The sequence below is a fragment of the Polyodon spathula genome, chromosome 24 (assembly GCF_017654505.1).
Source record: "Polyodon spathula isolate WHYD16114869_AA chromosome 24, ASM1765450v1, whole genome shotgun sequence".
In the NCBI taxonomy this organism is placed as follows: domain Eukaryota; kingdom Metazoa; phylum Chordata; class Actinopteri; order Acipenseriformes; family Polyodontidae; genus Polyodon; species Polyodon spathula.
Genome location: NC_054557.1, coordinates 23,488,125 through 23,502,035, shown reverse-complemented (window position 1 = coordinate 23,502,035; position 13,911 = coordinate 23,488,125). Strand labels below are relative to the sequence as shown.

Sequence of the window (13,911 nt, the reverse complement as noted above, 5' to 3'; positions counted from 1 at the left end):
TATCAAACTTAGGAGTTTATCCTAAGTCTATTCAGAAGTGTTGAGAGGAGAACGACATCTTTCTCCGCTCCTCTTTCGTCAACATGCGGGGTCACAGTAGGTTGGTGGTCTCTCATCTGTTGGGTATGGCCCGATACCCTCGCACAACGGTACGTTAGGATCAGCAGAGACAATAGTCATACGCTTTATAACATTACATTAAAAATAATAATAACACACCATCACGTTATCAGAGACATGCAGTGCTGAGAAAAATCATTAGTGTAACTTCCATAACATGTAGAACGACAGAAGCGATATTACGAGGTTCGCTTGGAGACGAGTTATATTCTAGGGGGTTTCCATTCATATTCTAGGGGTCGGCAGCACGGTTCAGAAGAGGGAGGCGTAGGCACTGCCAGCGGCTTTAAACAAACGAAACAACGGCAGCGTGTAGAAAACCGAGCCCAAGCAATTCATTTTAATATAAAACTGAATAGGAGGTTAGTAAGTGTCAAAATGTTACAGTATTTAAACCTTTCAATTGAAATTGAAATAATAATAATAGATAATCTTAAATAATAATGTGCAAGTTTACATATAAGCAGAGTCGACAATGCAACTGCTTTTTATTACAGTTTAAAAAAATGTCACCAAAATAATACTTTCAACATCCAATAAACCTGAAGGAAAATCACAATTCTAAAATGCATTTAAAACAACAAAAACTAACAATTGTATTAAAAGTGTGTGTGTGTGTTCATGAGATAATCGCTGTTCCGGTGTTATTGATTACCGCGCACTATCAAATGTGTTTGCAAAACAAATCTCTTTCAGTTTCGGAGACGCAACCTGTGAAACTGTATTCTACCCGGAGACTGCTGATGATACGCGTCCTATTGGCTGAGAGACGCCAGGGCAGCCAATCACAATATTCTGACCGAGGCAATCTTCTTATAATGAGACCGGACTGTGCAGAACTGTCCAGTGTAGTTCCAGCGTGTGGGAGTTACAGATAGATCTGGGATATCTAGTTATTATCCGCGGAAATCCAGTTTATTTTGTATTGTTTTGATCTGTGAAGACTGCAGAGATGTTGAGGGCGCTTGTGCTGGCGATCCTGTGCTGCTTTCATGCGGCGTCTGCAGGTGAGTTACAATCCTATCAGCATATTAATAAATATAATAATAATAATAATATAATAATAATAATAATAATAATGTCTTGACAAAGAACACTTCGTACTTTATGTCTCATTTCAGTTGCGTATAATAAAACGTACAGCGAAGAAGTTATATGTCGTTTTTTTCATTTAAAATAAACGTAGTAAATCGAATTTAAAAAGTTAAAAAAAAACAAAAAAAAAACAGGTAAAACAATATAAGGTAACTGGTTGTTTATTAGTGTAAAGAATTGGGATGTGAATTGACTGGACAGTATGGGATCGGGGTCATTTTAAAAAAATATAAAAATAGTATGGAGGAGATGACACGATTTGTTATATTCTGTTGATTTTAAATTCACTCGTGAAATCAATTGCGTCGAATTGTTAACACAGTACGTCATTGCTGATATCATTAGAATGTGCAAACAGTAATTTCATGGATTGTTTAGAATTGGGTTTTTATTTTATACGCGCCCTCCGTGTCTTTATCCAGGACTATGAAATTGTGCCACATTTAGAAGTTTCCTTTGAAAGGCTATCGCTAGAGTGTCCGCTAGATGGCACCAGAGCCCGTGCTGGATTCTCAGTCTTACCGCGCACAGCGCAGATAACCAGACTGCAGCGCAGGACAGGGCAAACAAGACGCCAAGGAGAAATTAAGTAAAGTATACTAAACAACTGTAAGGGTTGAATCGCTATACAGTAGGACGCAGTTATTACCCGGGCATGCAAGGGAGGCATTTCATGTGTGTGGGGGAAGAGAAATGTAGTTCTTAATGTTTAAAACAAGGCATGAAAAACTACATCCCCCAGAATGCCATCGCTGTTTAAGAACCCGGATTGACCGGCAATCGGTTAAATTAATACAACGTCGTACTTTAGCCAGGCAGGTATACAAGGACAGGTCTCGCTCACGGGGTTTCCATGCGAGTTTATTTAACCCGAGAAAAAAATGTCTCGTGTAAAATGTTCTTTTTGGGAGGTTTCCAGTTGATGTAACACCCTGAAGGGTAAAGAGGCGGAGGAGTGGAAGACTGAGAGATACAGGAGAAGACGAGCTCTGTGATTAGGAAGCGCAGTGAAGTAATCCCTGTTCTGTGCGTCTTAAAACACACCCCCACACACCCCCCCCCCCCCACACCCACACCCCACACACACCCCAAACCCCACCCACCCCCCCCCCCCCCCCCCCCCACCCCCACACCCCCCCCCCACCACCCCACCCACACCCCCCCCCCCCCCCCCCCCCCCCCCCCCCCCCCCCACACCCCCCCCCCAACCCACCCCCCCCCCCCCCCCCCCCCCCCCCCCCCCCCCCCCCCCCCCCCCCCCCCCCCCCCCCCCCCCCCCCCCCCCCCCCCCCCCCCCCCCCCCCCCCCCCCCCCCCCCCCCCCCCCCCCCCCCCCCCCCCCCCCCCCCCCCCCCCCCCCCCCCCCCCCCCCCCCCCCCCCCCCCCCCCCCCCCCCCCCCCCCCCCCCCCCCCCCCCCCCCCCCCCCCCCCCCCCCCCCCCCCCCCCCCCCCCCCCCCCCCCCCCCCCCCCCCCCCCCCCCCCCCCCCCCCCCCCCCCCCCCCCCCCCCCCCCCCCCCCCCCCCCCCCCCCCCCCCCCCCCCCCCCCCCCCCCCCCCCCCCCCCCCCCCCCCCCCCCCCCCCCCCCCCCCCCCCCCCCCCCCCCCCCCCCCCCCCCCCCCCCCCCCCCCCCCCCCCCCCCCCCCCCCCCCCCCCCCCCCCCCCCCCCCCCCCCCCCCCCCCCCCCCCCCCCCCCCCCCCCCCCCCCCCCCCCCCCCCCCCCCCCCCCCCCCCCCCCCCCCCCCCCCCCCCCCCCCCCCCCCCCCCCCCCCCCCCCCCCCCCCCCCCCCCCCCCCCCCCCCCCCCCCCCCCCCCCCCCCCCCCCCCCCCCCCCCCCCCCCCCCCCCCCCCCCCCCCCCCCCCCCCCCCCCCCCCCCCCCCCCCCCCCCCCCCCCCCCCCCCCCCCCCCCCCCCCCCCCCCCCCCCCCCCCCCCCCCCCCCCCCCCCCCCCCCCCCCCCCCCCCCCCCCCCCCCCCCCCCCCCCCCCCCCCCCCCCCCCCCCCCCCCCCCCCCCCCCCCCCCCCCCCCCCCCCCCCCCCCCCCCCCCCCCCCCCCCCCCCCCCCCCCCCCCCCCCCCCCCCCCCCCCCCCCCCCCCCCCCCCCCCCCCCCCCCCCCCCCCCCCCCCCCCCCCCCCCCCCCCCCCCCCCCCCCCCCCCCCCCCCCCCCCCCCCCCCCCCCAAACCCCCCCCCCCCCCCCCCCCCCCCCCCCCCCCCCCCCCCCCCCCCCCCCCCCCCCCCCCCCCCCCCCCCCCCCCCCCCCCCCCCCCCCCCCCCCCCCCCCCCCCCCCCCCCCCCCCCCCCCCCCCCCCCCCCCCCCCCCCCCCCCCCCCCCCCCCCCCCCCCCCCCCCCCCCCCCCCCCCCCCCCCCCCCCCCCCCCCCCCCCCCCCCCCCCCCCCCCCCCCCCCCCCCCCCCCCCCCCCCCCCCCCCCCCCCCCCCCCCCCCCCCCCCCCCCCCCCCCCCCCCCCCCCCCCCCCCCCCCCCCCCCCCCCCCCCCCCCCCCCCCCCCCCCCCCCCCCCCCCCCCCCCCCCCCCCCCCCCCCCCCCCCCCCCCCCCCCCCCCCCCCCCCCCCCCCCCCCCCCCCCCCCCCCCCCCCCCCCCCCCCCCCCCCCCCCCCCCCCCCCCCCCCCCCCCCCCCCCCCCCCCCCCCCCCCCCCCCCCCCCCCCCCCCCCCCCCCCCCCCCCCCCCCCCCCCCCCCCCCCCCCCCCCCCCCCCCCCCCCCCCCCCCCCCCCCCCCCCCCCCCCCCCCCCCCCCCCCCCCCCCCCCCCCCCCCCCCCCCCCCCCCCCCCCCCCCCCCCCCCCCCCCCCCCCCCCCCCCCCCCCCCCCCCCCCCCCCCCCCCCCCCCCCCCCCCCCCCCCCCCCCCCCCCCCCCCCCCCCCCCCCCCCCCCCCCCCCCCCCCCCCCCCCCCCCCCCCCCCCCCCCCCCCCCCCCCCCCCCCCCCCCCCCCCCCCCCCCCCCCCCCCCCCCCCCCCCCCCCCCCCCCCCCCCCCCCCCCCCCCCCCCCCCCCCCCCCCCCCCCCCCCCCCCCCCCCCCCCCCCCCCCCCCCCCCCCCCCCCCCCCCCCCCCCCCCCCCCCCCCCCCCCCCCCCCCCCCCCCCCCCCCCCCCCCCCCCCCCCCCCCCCCCCCCCCCCCCCCCCCCCCCCCCCCCCCCCCCCCCCCCCCCCCCCCCCCCCCCCCCCCCCCCCCCCCCCCCCCCCCCCCCCCCCCCCCCCCCCCCCCCCCCCCCCCCCCCCCCCCCCCCCCCCCCCCCCCCCCCCCCCCCCCCCCCCCCCCCCCCCCCCCCCCCCCCCCCCCCCCCCCCCCCCCCCCCCCCCCCCCCCCCCCCCCCCCCCCCCCCCCCCCCCCCCCCCCCCCCCCCCCCCCCCCCCCCCCCCCCCCCCCCCCCCCCCCCCCCCCCCCCCCCCCCCCCCCCCCCCCCCCCCCCCCCCCCCCCCCCCCCCCCCCCCCCCCCCCCCCCCCCCCCCCCCCCCCCCCCCCCCCCCCCCCCCCCCCCCCCCCCCCCCCCCCCCCCCCCCCCCCCCCCCCCCCCCCCCCCCCCCCCCCCCCCCCCCCCCCCCCCCCCCCCCCCCCCCCCCCCCCCCCCCCCCCCCCCCCCCCCCCCCCCCCCCCCCCCCCCCCCCCCCCCCCCCCCCCCCCCCCCCCCCCCCCCCCCCCCCCCCCCCCCCCCCCCCCCCCCCCCCCCCCCCCCCCCCCCCCCCCCCCCCCCCCCCCCCCCCCCCCCCCCCCCCCCCCCCCCCCCCCCCCCCCCCCCCCCCCCCCCCCCCCCCCCCCCCCCCCCCCCCCCCCCCCCCCCCCCCCCCCCCCCCCCCCCCCCCCCCCCCCCCCCCCCCCCCCCCCCCCCCCCCCCCCCCCCCCCCCCCCCCCCCCCCCCCCCCCCCCCCCCCCCCCCCCCCCCCCCCCCCCCCCCCCCCCCCCCCCCCCCCCCCCCCCCCCCCCCCCCCCCCCCCCCCCCCCCCCCCCCCCCCCCCCCCCCCCCCCCCCCCCCCCCCCCCCCCCCCCCCCCCCCCCCCCCCCCCCCCCCCCCCCCCCCCCCCCCCCCCCCCCCCCCCCCCCCCCCCCCCCCCCCCCCCCCCCCCCCCCCCCCCCCCCCCCCCCCCCCCCCCCCCCCCCCCCCCCCCCCCCCCCCCCCCCCCCCCCCCCCCCCCCCCCCCCCCCCCCCCCCCCCCCCCCCCCCCCCCCCCCCCCCCCCCCCCCCCCCCCCCCCCCCCCCCCCCCCCCCCCCCCCCCCCCCCCCCCCCCCCCCCCCCCCCCCCCCCCCCCCCCCCCCCCCCCCCCCCCCCCCCCCCCCCCCCCCCCCCCCCCCCCCCCCCCCCCCCCCCCCCCCCCCCCCCCCCCCCCCCCCCCCCCCCCCCCCCCCCCCCCCCCCCCCCCCCCCCCCCCCCCCCCCCCCCCCCCCCCCCCCCCCCCCCCCCCCCCCCCCCCCCCCCCCCCCCCCCCCCCCCCCCCCCCCCCCCCCCCCCCCCCCCCCCCCCCCCCCCCCCCCCCCCCCCCCCCCCCCCCCCCCCCCCCCCCCCCCCCCCCCCCCCCCCCCCCCCCCCCCCCCCCCCCCCCCCCCCCCCCCCCCCCCCCCCCCCCCCCCCCCCCCCCCCCCCCCCCCCCCCCCCCCCCCCCCCCCCCCCCCCCCCCCCCCCCCCCCCCCCCCCCCCCCCCCCCCCCCCCCCCCCCCCCCCCCCCCCCCCCCCCCCCCCCCCCCCCCCCCCCCCCCCCCCCCCCCCCCCCCCCCCCCCCCCCCCCCCCCCCCCCCCCCCCCCCCCCCCCCCCCCCCCCCCCCCCCCCCCCCCCCCCCCCCCCCCCCCCCCCCCCCCCCCCCCCCCCCCCCCCCCCCCCCCCCCCCCCCCCCCCCCCCCCCCCCCCCCCCCCCCCCCCCCCCCCCCCCCCCCCCCCCCCCCCCCCCCCCCCCCCCCCCCCCCCCCCCCCCCCCCCCCCCCCCCCCCCCCCCCCCCCCCCCCCCCCCCCCCCCCCCCCCCCCCCCCCCCCCCCCCCCCCCCCCCCCCCCCCCCCCCCCCCCCCCCCCCCCCCCCCCCCCCCCCCCCCCCCCCCCCCCCCCCCCCCCCCCCCCCCCCCCCCCCCCCCCCCCCCCCCCCCCCCCCCCCCCCCCCCCCCCCCCCCCCCCCCCCCCCCCCCCCCCCCCCCCCCCCCCCCCCCCCCCCCCCCCCCCCCCCCCCCCCCCCCCCCCCCCCCCCCCCCCCCCCCCCCCCCCCCCCCCCCCCCCCCCCCCCCCCCCCCCCCCCCCCCCCCCCCCCCCCCCCCCCCCCCCCCCCCCCCCCCCCCCCCCCCCCCCCCCCCCCCCCCCCCCCCCCCCCCCCCCCCCCCCCCCCCCCCCCCCCCCCCCCCCCCCCCCCCCCCCCCCCCCCCCCCCCCCCCCCCCCCCCCCCCCCCCCCCCCCCCCCCCCCCCCCCCCCCCCCCCCCCCCCCCCCCCCCCCCCCCCCCCCCCCCCCCCCCCCCCCCCCCCCCCCCCCCCCCCCCCCCCCCCCCCCCCCCCCCCCCCCCCCCCCCCCCCCCCCCCCCCCCCCCCCCCCCCCCCCCCCCCCCCCCCCCCCCCCCCCCCCCCCCCCCCCCCCCCCCCCCCCCCCCCCCCCCCCCCCCCCCCCCCCCCCCCCCCCCCCCCCCCCCCCCCCCCCCCCCCCCCCCCCCCCCCCCCCCCCCCCCCCCCCCCCCCCCCCCCCCCCCCCCCCCCCCCCCCCCCCCCCCCCCCCCCCCCCCCCCCCCCCCCCCCCCCCCCCCCCCCCCCCCCCCCCCCCCCCCCCCCCCCCCCCCCCCCCCCCCCCCCCCCCCCCCCCCCCCCCCCCCCCCCCCCCCCCCCCCCCCCCCCCCCCCCCCCCCCCCCCCCCCCCCCCCCCCCCCCCCCCCCCCCCCCCCCCCCCCCCCCCCCCCCCCCCCCCCCCCCCCCCCCCCCCCCCCCCCCCCCCCCCCCCCCCCCCCCCCCCCCCCCCCCCCCCCCCCCCCCCCCCCCCCCCCCCCCCCCCCCCCCCCCCCCCCCCCCCCCCCCCCCCCCCCCCCCCCCCCCCCCCCCCCCCCCCCCCCCCCCCCCCCCCCCCCCCCCCCCCCCCCCCCCCCCCCCCCCCCCCCCCCCCCCCCCCCCCCCCCCCCCCCCCCCCCCCCCCCCCCCCCCCCCCCCCCCCCCCCCCCCCCCCCCCCCCCCCCCCCCCCCCCCCCCCCCCCCCCCCCCCCCCCCCCCCCCCCCCCCCCCCCCCCCCCCCCCCCCCCCCCCCCCCCCCCCCCCCCCCCCCCCCCCCCCCCCCCCCCCCCCCCCCCCCCCCCCCCCCCCCCCCCCCCCCCCCCCCCCCCCCCCCCCCCCCCCCCCCCCCCCCCCCCCCCCCCCCCCCCCCCCCCCCCCCCCCCCCCCCCCCCCCCCCCCCCCCCCCCCCCCCCCCCCCCCCCCCCCCCCCCCCCCCCCCCCCCCCCCCCCCCCCCCCCCCCCCCCCCCCCCCCCCCCCCCCCCCCCCCCCCCCCCCCCCCCCCCCCCCCCCCCCCCCCCCCCCCCCCCCCCCCCCCCCCCCCCCCCCCCCCCCCCCCCCCCCCCCCCCCCCCCCCCCCCCCCCCCCCCCCCCCCCCCCCCCCCCCCCCCCCCCCCCCCCCCCCCCCCCCCCCCCCCCCCCCCCCCCCCCCCCCCCCCCCCCCCCCCCCCCCCCCCCCCCCCCCCCCCCCCCCCCCCCCCCCCCCCCCCCCCCCCCCCCCCCCCCCCCCCCCCCCCCCCCCCCCCCCCCCCCCCCCCCCCCCCCCCCCCCCCCCCCCCCCCCCCCCCCCCCCCCCCCCCCCCCCCCCCCCCCCCCCCCCCCCCCCCCCCCCCCCCCCCCCCCCCCCCCCCCCCCCCCCCCCCCCCCCCCCCCCCCCCCCCCCCCCCCCCCCCCCCCCCCCCCCCCCCCCCCCCCCCCCCCCCCCCCCCCCCCCCCCCCCCCCCCCCCCCCCCCCCCCCCCCCCCCCCCCCCCCCCCCCCCCCCCCCCCCCCCCCCCCCCCCCCCCCCCCCCCCCCCCCCCCCCCCCCCCCCCCCCCCCCCCCCCCCCCCCCCCCCCCCCCCCCCCCCCCCCCCCCCCCCCCCCCCCCCCCCCCCCCCCCCCCCCCCCCCCCCCCCCCCCCCCCCCCCCCCCCCCCCCCCCCCCCCCCCCCCCCCCCCCCCCCCCCCCCCCCCCCCCCCCCCCCCCCCCCCCCCCCCCCCCCCCCCCCCCCCCCCCCCCCCCCCCCCCCCCCCCCCCCCCCCCCCCCCCCCCCCCCCCCCCCCCCCCCCCCCCCCCCCCCCCCCCCCCCCCCCCCCCCCCCCCCCCCCCCCCCCCCCCCCCCCCCCCCCCCCCCCCCCCCCCCCCCCCCCCCCCCCCCCCCCCCCCCCCCCCCCCCCCCCCCCCCCCCCCCCCCCCCCCCCCCCCCCCCCCCCCCCCCCCCCCCCCCCCCCCCCCCCCCCCCCCCCCCCCCCCCCCCCCCCCCCCCCCCCCCCCCCCCCCCCCCCCCCCCCCCCCCCCCCCCCCCCCCCCCCCCCCCCCCCCCCCCCCCCCCCCCCCCCCCCCCCCCCCCCCCCCCCCCCCCCCCCCCCCCCCCCCCCCCCCCCCCCCCCCCCCCCCCCCCCCCCCCCCCCCCCCCCCCCCCCCCCCCCCCCCCCCCCCCCCCCCCCCCCCCCCCCCCCCCCCCCCCCCCCCCCCCCCCCCCCCCCCCCCCCCCCCCCCCCCCCCCCCCCCCCCCCCCCCCCCCCCCCCCCCCCCCCCCCCCCCCCCCCCCCCCCCCCCCCCCCCCCCCCCCCCCCCCCCCCCCCCCCCCCCCCCCCCCCCCCCCCCCCCCCCCCCCCCCCCCCCCCCCCCCCCCCCCCCCCCCCCCCCCCCCCCCCCCCCCCCCCCCCCCCCCCCCCCCCCCCCCCCCCCCCCCCCCCCCCCCCCCCCCCCCCCCCCCCCCCCCCCCCCCCCCCCCCCCCCCCCCCCCCCCCCCCCCCCCCCCCCCCCCCCCCCCCCCCCCCCCCCCCCCCCCCCCCCCCCCCCCCCCCCCCCCCCCCCCCCCCCCCCCCCCCCCCCCCCCCCCCCCCCCCCCCCCCCCCCCCGGCCCCCCCCCCCCCCCCCCCCCCCCCCCCCCCCCCCCCCCCCCCCCCCCCCCCCCCCCCCCCCCCCCCCCCCCCCCCCCCCCCCCCCCCCCCCCCCCCCCCCCCCCCCCCCCCCCCCCCCCCCCCCCCCCCCCCCCCCCCCCCCCCCCCCCCCCCCCCCCCCCCCCCCCCCCCCCCCCCCCCCCCCCCCCCCCCCCCCCCCCCCCCCCCCCCCCCCCCCCCCCCCCCCCCCCCCCCCCCCCCCCCCCCCCCCCCCCCCCCCCCCCCCCCCCCCCCCCCCCCCCCCCCCCCCCCCCCCCCCCCCCCCCCCCCCCCCCCCCCCCCCCCCCCCCCCCCCCCCCCCCCCCCCCCCCCCCCCCCCCCCCCCCCCCCCCCCCCCCCCCCCCCCCCCCCCCCCCCCCCCCCCCCCCCCCCCCCCCCCCCCCCCCCCCCCCCCCCCCCCCCCCCCCCCCCCCCCCCCCCCCCCCCCCCCCCCCCCCCCCCCCCCCCCCCCCCCCCCCCCCCCCCCCCCCCCCCCCCCCCCCCCCCCCCCCCCCCCCCCCCCCCCCCCCCCCCCCCCCCCCCCCCCCCCCCCCCCCCCCCCCCCCCCCCCCCCCCCCCCCCCCCCCCCCCCCCCCCCCCCCCCCCCCCCCCCCCCCCCCCCCCCCCCCCCCCCCCCCCCCCCCCCCCCCCCCCCCCCCCCCCCCCCCCCCCCCCCCCCCCCCCCCCCCCCCCCCCCCCCCCCCCCCCCCCCCCCCCCCCCCCCCCCCCCCCCCCCCCCCCCCCCCCCCCCCCCCCCCCCCCCCCCCCCCCCCCCCCCCCCCCCCCCCCCCCCCCCCCCCCCCCCCCCCCCCCCCCCCCCCCCCCCCCCCCCCCCCCCCCCCCCCCCCCCCCCCCCCCCCCCCCCCCCCCCCCCCCCCCCCCCCCCCCCCCCCCCCCCCCCCCCCCCCCCCCCCCCCCCCCCCCCCCCCCCCCCCCCCCCCCCCCCCCCCCCCCCCCCCCCCCCCCCCCCCCCCCCCCCCCCCCCCCCCCCCCCCCCCCCCCCCCCCCCCCCCCCCCCCCCCCCCCCCCCCCCCCCCCCCCCCCCCCCCCCCCCCCCCCCCCCCCCCCCCCCCCCCCCCCCCCCCCCCCCCCCCCCCCCCCCCCCCCCCCCCCCCCCCCCCCCCCCCCCCCCCCCCCCCCCCCCCCCCCCCCCCCCCCCCCCCCCCCCCCCCCCCCCCCCCCCCCCCCCCCCCCCCCCCCCCCCCCCCCCCCCCCCCCCCCCCCCCCCCCCCCCCCCCCCCCCCCCCCCCCCCCCCCCCCCCCCCCCCCCCCCCCCCCCCCCCCCCCCCCCCCCCCCCCCCCCCCCCCCCCCCCCCCCCCCCCCCCCCCCCCCCCCCCCCCCCCCCCCCCCCCCCCCCCCCCCCCCCCCCCCCCCCCCCCCCCCCCCCCCCCCCCCCCCCCCCCCCCCCCCCCCCCCCCCCCCCCCCCCCCCCCCCCCCCCCCCCCCCCCCCCCCCCCCCCCCCCCCCCCCCCCCCCCCCCCCCCCCCCCCCCCCCCCCCCCCCCCCCCCCCCCCCCCCCCCCCCCCCCCCCCCCCCCCCCCCCCCCCCCCCCCCCCCCCCCCCCCCCCCCCCCCCCCCCCCCCCCCCCCCCCCCCCCCCCCCCCCCCCCCCCCCCCCCCCCCCCCCCCCCCCCCCCCCCCCCCCCCCCCCCCCCCCCCCCCCCCCCCCCCCCCCCCCCCCCCCCCCCCCCCCCCCCCCCCCCCCCCCCCCCCCCCCCCCCCCCCCCCCCCCCCCCCCCCCCCCCCCCCCCCCCCCCCCCCCCCCCCCCCCCCCCCCCCCCCCCCCCCCCCCCCCCCCCCCCCCCCCCCCCCCCCCCCCCCCCCCCCCCCCCCCCCCCCCCCCCCCCCCCCCCCCCCCCCCCCCCCCCCCCCCCCCCCCCCCCCCCCCCCCCCCCCCCCCCCCCCCCCCCCCCCCCCCCCCCCCCCCCCCCCCCCCCCCCCCCCCCCCCCCCCCCCCCCCCCCCCCCCCCCCCCCCCCCCCCCCCCCCCCCCCCCCCCCCCCCCCCCCCCCCCCCCCCCCCCCCCCCCCCCCCCCCCCCCCCCCCCCCCCCCCCCCCCCCCCCCCCCCCCCCCCCCCCCCCCCCCCCCCCCCCCCCCCCCCCCCCCCCCCCCCCCCCCCCCCCCCCCCCCCCCCCCCCCCCCCCCCCCCCCCCCCCCCCCCCCCCCCCCCCCCCCCCCCCCCCCCCCCCCCCCCCCCCCCCCCCCCCCCCCCCCCCCCCCCCCCCCCCCCCCCCCCCCCCCCCCCCCCCCCCCCCCCCCCCCCCCCCCCCCCCCCCCCCCCCCCCCCCCCCCCCCCCCCCCCCCCCCCCCCCCCCCCCCCCCCCCCCCCCCCCCCCCCCCCCCCCCCCCCCCCCCCCCCCCCCCCCCCCCCCCCCCCCCCCCCCCCCCCCCCCCCCCCCCCCCCCCCCCCCCCCCCCCCCCCCCCCCCCCCCCCCCCCCCCCCCCCCCCCCCCCCCCCCCCCCCCCCCCCCCCCCCCCCCCCCCCCCCCCCCCCCCCCCCCCCCCCCCCCCCCCCCCCCCCCCCCCCCCCCCCCCCCCCCCCCCCCCCCCCCCCCCCCCCCCCCCCCCCCCCCCCCCCCCCCCCCCCCCCCCCCCCCCCCCCCCCCCCCCCCCCCCCCCCCCCCCCCCCCCCCCCCCCCCCCCCCCCCCCCCCCCCCCCCCCCCCCCCCCCCCCCCCCCCCCCCCCCCCCCCCCCCCCCCCCCCCCCCCCCCCCCCCCCCCCCCCCCCCCCCCCCCCCCCCCCCCCCCCCCCCCCCCCCCCCCCCCCCCCCCCCCCCCCCCCCCCCCCCCCCCCCCCCCCCCCCCCCCCCCCCCCCCCCCCCCCCCCCCCCCCCCCCCCCCCCCCCCCCCCCCCCCCCCCCCCCCCCCCCCCCCCCCCCCCCCCCCCCCCCCCCCCCCCCCCCCCCCCCCCCCCCCCCCCCTCCCCCCCCCCCCCCCCCCCCCCCCCCCCCCCCCCCCCCCCCCCCCCCCCCCCCCCCCCCCCCCCCCCCCCCCCCCCCCCCCCCCCCCCCCCCCCCCCCCCCCCCCCCCCCCCCCCCCCCCCCCCCCCCCCCCCCCCCCCCCCCCCCCCCCCCCCCCCCCCCCCCCCCCCCCCCCCCCCCCCCCCCCCCCCCCCCCCCCCCCCCCCCCCCCCCCCCCCCCCCCCCCCCCCCCCCCCCCCCCCCCCCCCCCCCCCCCCCCCCCCCCCCCCCCCCCCCCCCCCCCCCCCCCCCCCCCCCCCCCCCCCCCCCCCCCCCCCCCCCCCCCCCCCCCCCCCCCCCCCCCCCCCCCCCCCCCCCCCCCCCCCCCCCCCCCCCCCCCCCCCCCCCCCCCCCCCCCCCCCCCCCCCCCCCCCCCCCCCCCCCCCCCCCCCCCCCCCCCCCCCCCCCCCCCCCCCCCCCCCCCCCCCCCCCCCCCCCCCCCCCCCCCCCCCCCCCCCCCCCCCCCCCCCCCCCCCCCCCCCCCCCCCCCCCCCCCCCCCCCCCCCCCCCCCCCCCCCCCCCCCCCCCCCCCCCCCCCCCCCCCCCCCCCCCCCCCCCCCCCCCCCCCCCCCCCCCCCCCCCCCCCCCCCCCCCCCCCCCCCCCCCCCCCCCCCCCCCCCCCCCCCCCCCCCCCCCCCCCCCCCCCCCCCCCCCCCCCCCCCCCCCCCCCCCCCCCCCCCCCCCCCCCCCCCCCCCCCCCCCCCCCCCCCCCCCCCCCCCCCCCCCCCCCCCCCCCCCCCCCCCCCCCCCCCCCCCCCCCCCCCCCCCCCCCCCCCCCCCCCCCCCCCCCCCCCCCCCCCCCCCCCCCCCCCCCCCCCCCCCCCCCCCCCCCCCCCCCCCCCCCCCCCCCCCCCCCCCCCCCCCCCCCCCCCCCCCCCCCCCCCCCCCCCCCCCCCCCCCCCCCCCCCCCCCCCCCCCCCCCCCCCCCCCCCCCCCCCCCCCCCCCCCCCCCCCCCCCCCCCCCCCCCCCCCCCCCCCCCCCCCCCCCCCCCCCCCCCCCCCCCCCCCCCCCCCCCCCCCCCCCCCCCCCCCCCCCCCCCCCCCCCCCCCCCCCCCCCCCCCCCCCCCCCCCCCCCCCCCCCCCCCCCCCCCCCCCCCCCCCCCCCCCCCCCCCCCCCCCCCCCCCCCCCCCCCCCCCCCCCCCCCCCCCCCCCCCCCCCCCCCCCCCCCCCCCCCCCCCCCCCCCCCCCCCCCCCCCCCCCCCCCCCCCCCCCCCCCCCCCCCCCCCCCCCCCCCCCCCCCCCCCCCCCCCCCCCCCCCCCCCCCCCCCCCCCCCCCCCCCCCCCCCCCCCCCCCCCCCCCCCCCCCCCCCCCCCCCCCCCCCCCCCCCCCCCCCCCCCCCCCCCCCCCCCCCCCCCCCCCCCCCCCCCCCCCCCCCCCCCCCCCCCCCCCCCCCCCCCCCCCCCCCCCCCCCCCCCCCCCCCCCCCCCCCCCCCCCCCCCCCCCCCCCCCCCCCCCCCCCCCCCCCCCCCCCCCCCCCCCCCCCCCCCCCCCCCCCCCCCCCCCCCCCCCCCCCCCCCCCCCCCCCCCCCCCCCCCCCCCCCCCCCCCCCCCCCCCCCCCCCCCCCCCCCCCCCCCCCCCCCCCCCCCCCCCCCCCCCCCCCCCCCCCCCCCCCCCCCCCCCCCCCCCCCCCCCCCCCCCCCCCCCCCCCCCCCCCCCCCCCCCCCCCCCCCCCCCCCCCCCCCCCCC

General features: G+C 89.9%; 1 long non-coding RNA gene across 1 annotated transcript; it reads left to right on the top strand.

Moving 5' to 3' along the window:
- The first annotated feature begins 165 nt into the window (after window positions 1–165).
- On the top strand, window positions 166–1,088 carry LOC121298844. The gene is made up of 2 exons (XR_005947335.1): window positions 166–482; window positions 817–1,088. It is a non-coding gene; the product is annotated as an uncharacterized LOC121298844 (long non-coding RNA).
- Window positions 1,089–13,911: the final 12,823 nt, after the last annotated feature.